This window comes from Rosa rugosa, chromosome 6, assembly GCF_958449725.1.
Source record: "Rosa rugosa chromosome 6, drRosRugo1.1, whole genome shotgun sequence".
In the NCBI taxonomy this organism is placed as follows: domain Eukaryota; kingdom Viridiplantae; phylum Streptophyta; class Magnoliopsida; order Rosales; family Rosaceae; genus Rosa; species Rosa rugosa.
This window is the reverse complement of record NC_084825.1, coordinates 12,826,441-12,832,228: the sequence shown is the minus strand read 5'-3', so window position 1 is coordinate 12,832,228 and position 5,788 is coordinate 12,826,441. Positions and strand designations below refer to the sequence as shown.

At 37.0% G+C, this 5,788-nt stretch overlaps 1 long non-coding RNA gene across 2 annotated transcripts; it reads left to right on the top strand.

Annotated features, from left to right (window-relative positions):
* Positions 1–3,636: 3,636 nt before the first annotated feature.
* On the top strand, positions 3,637–4,738 carry LOC133718233 (uncharacterized). Of its 2 annotated transcripts, XR_009850170.1 has the most exons (3): positions 3,637–3,717; positions 4,016–4,207; positions 4,288–4,738. It is a non-coding gene; the product is annotated as an uncharacterized LOC133718233 (long non-coding RNA). The 2 variants fall into 2 exon arrangements; XR_009850169.1 differs by lacking the exon at positions 3,637–3,717 and having other exon boundaries at positions 3,724–4,207.
* Positions 4,739–5,788: the final 1,050 nt, after the last annotated feature.

Sequence of the window (5,788 nt, the reverse complement as noted above, 5' to 3'; positions counted from 1 at the left end):
GGAGGCTCAAGCCCTCACAACCCTCATCGGGTACTAGAGGCTCAAGCCCTCATCCTACCCCACTTGGTACCGAAGGTCCGACACCTCCAGCAGTACCAGAGGTTTTCTTCAACCCTAGGTGGGTAAACTGGGAACGCTATAGATTAGCTACCTGCAGCATCACCAGCTCAAAAGACATCTCTTACACGTGAACTCGGGGGACTCCCTACAGGTACACCAGTGCCAAACCTTGTGTCAAAATATCAAGTCCCCACCCAAGAAACATCTTGAACGAGAACTTGGGGGACCTGTACATACCAGAGGGTACACTAGGTTTGGCACTATTAACTAGGGCCCGTAGTGATACCCTGATACTATACAATGGGCCTGGTTCACTACCCACCATGGCAGGGCCCATCAGGGTGTCACCCCGGGCACTCAGGTCCTGGGACCTGGCCAGCACAGCTCTATCTAATTACATGACAGAAGGTAGGCAACTGGGACAACCTGCGTCCCACATTGAGAAAATGGGGAACTCCTTCCCCAGACCCTGAGTATAGAAGGATTAGCACAACCACCTTTTGAGGGTAATAACTCCTTTATCCACTATTACTTGGTTCACATATATATATATATATATATAATAGTATCTCACTCAGGCATCGGAGAGGAGTAAATTGTCCGGTACGGTTTACCCCTCTAATGCTGTGTTCTTGGTACAGGATTTAGGAGTTGGATAGGTACCCCCGGAGGTATAGCATTCTGTGTAAGGTACCCGGAGAAAGCGACCAAAAACACTCACATAAGCAACTTAGAATCACAATTATGGAATTCGAAAATTTTATTTAAAAATATAAATTGGGCTTAAACTTTGCCCTAAACGTTATTGTTAACTAGAAACAAGTTCATATGAATTCAAACAAGGAAAACCAAAATGTTACAGGGAAAAAGAACGAATTACACTGTGAGCGGAGATGGAGATGGAGAGCTTGAAACGTTGGGATCTTGAATCTTGGAAGCAAGTCTTCAAGGTAGACGATGGAGGATATGATCTTCACGGCTCCTTCTTCTTCTTCCTCTCCTTGCTTGAAAACGCAGAACTTTGCAACTAGAGAATGGAGAGAGGGAGAGAGCTTTCTGACGATGTGGGAATTTTCTGAATGAATGAGGCTGTGTTTGGGGTGGGGGGGGGGGGGCTTTTTTGCTCCCCCGCTTATAAGCGCCTCAACGGTTTGCGTTTGGTAAACCTGCTTCTCCCCTCCTTTTTCCAGAAGCCAGCGCTTTTTCTATCGAAAAGCCAAAGCCGGCAGTCCCTTGCTTTTAGAAGTAGAAGACGGCTTTTGTCACTGTAGCGGTAGATACTGTAGATTAATGAAATTTTGGAAATATCGGTTTCTATCCTCTCTTCGTTTCAGCAATTACACAATGCCAGGAGACTCTTCTCTTCCGTGTTCAAATTTGAAGCCTCACATGCAGCGCCGCAATGAATACAAACGCATAATCTCTTTCACTGACTGCCTTCACCTGCCTCTCATCAGTGTTTGAAATTGAAGCCTCAATCCTTGATTGCTGGCTGGTTGGCAATTTGATTCACGGTTAGTTATTTATCTTTTTCAGTTTCAATTTCTTTGAAAAAGAGGTACTATAGGTTGATTTAGGTATCAATTTCAGTTTTGTATCTATTATAGGTTGATTTCAGTTTCAATTTCAGTTTTGTATCTATTTCAGTTTCAATTTCAGTTTTGTATCTATTTCAGTTTCAATTCGTGTAATTGGGTACTGAATCAATGGGGGTTTAGGTTGATTTGGGACTGTGATTTTGGTTCATTCACAATGATCATGGGAAAAGATATATGGGCACTCTACTTTCTCTGCGTTTTTGTTAGGTTACTGCGTTTTTGGACCGAGGAGTGTTTATTTTGGCAAATGTTGCCTTATGGTTTTGGGTACTGATCTCAACATGATGGTTATGCAACAGTTATAGATTGGAATTATGTCTCTTTGTGCTGCAAGATTAGATTCAGAATTATAGATTGGAATTTACTGTTTGTTCTCACTCTCTGCAGCAATATTTATATGTAATGTATGCTTATTTGAGTTAAAGACTGTTATTTGGGTTTAGGACCAGATTATTAAATTGCTGGGAGAGTGAATGAGAAAAGATTAGGATATATATGTGATGGTGATGGTTAACTTGTGGAAGTTTATAACCCTCTCTCCACTGCTACTGTTTTCTCTGGGCAGAACAGATGGCATTAGTGTTCTCAGTAAGTTAAAATTGTAGTAGATTATTGAATGACAAGCTTCGGATATTATCGTTTTTATAGCTTAACTTGGGGTAGCTGGTATTGTCATTTCCTAAGCTTAGATTAGAATTTTGGTAACTTGCAATTATAATGTTTTAGTTGTATGCAATGTTGAATATACCTATCCAATGTTTGAGTTTTTATATTTATGATTAAATTCAGTTTACCCCCCTAAGGTTTGAGGGTAATTTCATGTTAGTCCCTGTCCTTTCAATTTAATCAGTTTACCCCCAAGCTTTCCAATTTCAATCAACCGTGTCCAGTTTCTACTATTCCGTCCAATTTGGACGGTTAAGTCTGACTTTTGAAGGCTAAAATTGTCATTTCAAGACAAAAAAAAATGATTTTCTTTTTCTTTTTCTTTTTTTCATTTTTTTTTTTTTTTTATTTAAAATTTTTTTTTTCCATCTTTTTTTTTTATATATATAAATTTTGTATTCAACCTATACACCACAAGTTATAATAGGTTTATAAAAACAAAAAGATACTCTACGTGGTTGAAAGTCGCTCGCTAATCTACGATATTTATGATATATCTCTGATAAAGAGAAGAATTTTAGGATATATCCCTAATAAAGTGAAGAAATGTCTGTGTAAAATTATTTTTTACAGATATTTACAGATAAAGTGTAAAACCGTGAAGAAATATCTGTGTAAAATCATTTTTTACAGATATTTATAGATAAAGTGTAAAATCATTTTTTACAAACATTTCTTCACTTTATTGGGGATATCTCCTAAAATTCTTCACTTTATCGGAGATATATCACAAATATCGTAGATCAGCGAGCGGCTTTCAACCACCTAGAGTATCTTTTTGTTTTTATAAACCTATTATAACTTGTGGTGTATAGGTTGAAGACAAAATTTATATATATAAAAAAAAAGATGGAAAAAAAAAACAAATTTTAAATGAAAAATAAAAAATAAAATAAAAAAAATCCTTTTTTTTATTTTTTTTGTCTTGAAATGACCATTTTAGCCCACAAAAGTCAGACTTAACGGTCCAAATTGGACGGAATAGTAGAAATTGGACACAGCTGATTGAAATTGAAAAGCTTGAGGGGTAAACTGATTAAATTGAAAGGACAGGGACTACCATGAAATTACCCCTAAACCTTAGGGAGGTAAACTGAATTTAATCCTTATATTTATCTACATTGGACTTTTTAGGTGTTTGATCTTGCAAGGAAAGCGATCTATGATTCCTTGTAATAACATATGCCCACATGTTTATGTGATGTTTGCTTATGATGAAGATTTTAATGCTGCAATACCCATATATTGCTTTCTCCTTCATTTATTAGCTGTCACATGGTAACAAAAGATTCCTTTACTTGTATACACTGCAGCCAATCTTCAACGGTATCCTCGGCCTGAGAAGGAATATAAGTCATTTTCTCTCATATATGATGATAGGTCTTTAGATTTGGTAAGCATCTTATTTGGTGGTGATGCCCTGCTATCTGATTCTTTGGTGTTCTGTTTCCTAGCTCAACTAGTCTTTCCCTTAATTTTGTGAATTTTACTATCGTTGCTGAAAATTATTGATAACCTTCATTGTAATTTCTGTTTATCTTCTCAAAAATTATAATTTCTGTCTATTTTTCTGTCAAATCTTTTCCGCTTTTTGGTATTAACTGTATGAATAGTTTGTTATTATTGCTGGTGTTCTTCAATAAACTTTGTTTACTAATTTTGTACACTTTGATGCTAATTGCTTATACCAGATATGCAAGGATAAAGATGAAGCTGAAGTCTGGTTTACTGGTCTAAAAGCATTAATATCACGCGGCCTTCAACAGAAGGGGAGAGCAGAAACAAAAAGTGGAGTTACCTCTGAAGCAAATAGTCCAAGATCACACACGCAAAGAAGTTCTCCTTTGAGCTCTTCATTTTGTAGTGGTGATAGTTCACAGAAGGTGTTCTGTTTTTGTCTCTGTTGTTAATACTGTGTGTAACTGTAATATACAAGTAAATTGTCTTCATGTGACTAATGCAGGATGAAGTGGAACCCTTTCATCCTCATGCTACAGCTGAAAGCCCTCCTAAAGTCCATTTGGAGAAGGCTTTATCAGATGCCATGTTATATGCCCTCCCTCCGAAAGTTCCCTTTCCTTCAGATTCTACTTCTGGCTCATTTCAGTCTCTGTCATCAGGAGGCTCAGATTCTGCTTCTGGCTCATTGATGTTGGCCGGGCTAGTACATGGGTAAAGATTGTCAATGAGTTGATTTGAGAAATTAGTTGAGAAATTCGTGGCCTGGGTAAACTTGTCTTTGGCCATCATAACTATATGGTGACCAATTAGTTGATTTGAGAAGTATAGGTGTGTCTGTTGTAATTCAAGTGGATATTGCAATTCTACATGTAAATGTTGAGAAATTATGTTTGTAAAATCTCTACTGAGATCCCATTCATAGATAGAAATGAGCTTAATATGACTCTGATAGATTAGATTACATGATGCACAATGCAATTTTACATGATGAAGAAATAGATTTGATCGAGTACATAGTTACTGGCCAAGTATATTTTTTATAGATGTTGTGTTTCATCAGTTCAAAAGAATAATGAGATTTAGCAAGACTTGAGGTATTCAAAAGAGTAAGATCCTCAAAATAACCTTCTATTTAAACTTGAACTACATTATATTACCAAACAATCAAGGCAATATAATCTTTCATGTCTAAATTGGTCATTCCACAAACAAAAAGCACAAGTCAGTTTGAGTTTACCAAACACTCTACCACTGCTTTTGTCACTGACAGCACTTATAAAAAGCCAGTTTACCAAACACTCAGCTGCTTTGCTTTTCAGCCATTTATTATCAAAAATAAGCAGAAGCCAACTTTTTAAAAAAGCACAGCCATACCAAACATAGCCTGAATGGTGTCTAAAACGTCTAGCATAGGGGCCTATATATAGGGGAACGGCCAAGCATCTCCAAGCTTTATGAATCTTCTTTTATTTTCCCAAAAATTATCTGGATGCTCCACACAGCTTCAACCAATCACAGAGTGCCATGTCAGCTTTGTTGTGTCATCCAACCAATCAAAAACTCCAAAATAAAGTCCATAATATTTAAAATATATTTTTGCCGAAATATATATGGATTTACTCTGATTTTCTTCTTCATTTCTGGCCAAATATCTAGGAATGAACCTAGACAACGTATCTGGACGCATTTTGAAACTTTTCTCCCTTAAAACTCTCCAAAGCATATCCCAACGTTCCTTACATCCAACAACCCAAAATTAACCTAGAAGGTTCTTGAGCCTCCATGTGTCATCTTCAAGCCATATAGTCTCCTAGTGCCTCCAGGACTCTTCTCTCAAGGCCATGTTTCTTCATTTTTCAGATCATGCTTCATGGTTGGCTCAGGAGTCTTGCTTTGACAAAGTTTCCTCTTCTGAACAGGATTTCTTGGTTGAAACAGCATTTCCTAGTTGGACCAGGAAAACTTCATTTCTTCGTTTCAGCTCATTTAGAGCAAGTCCACTC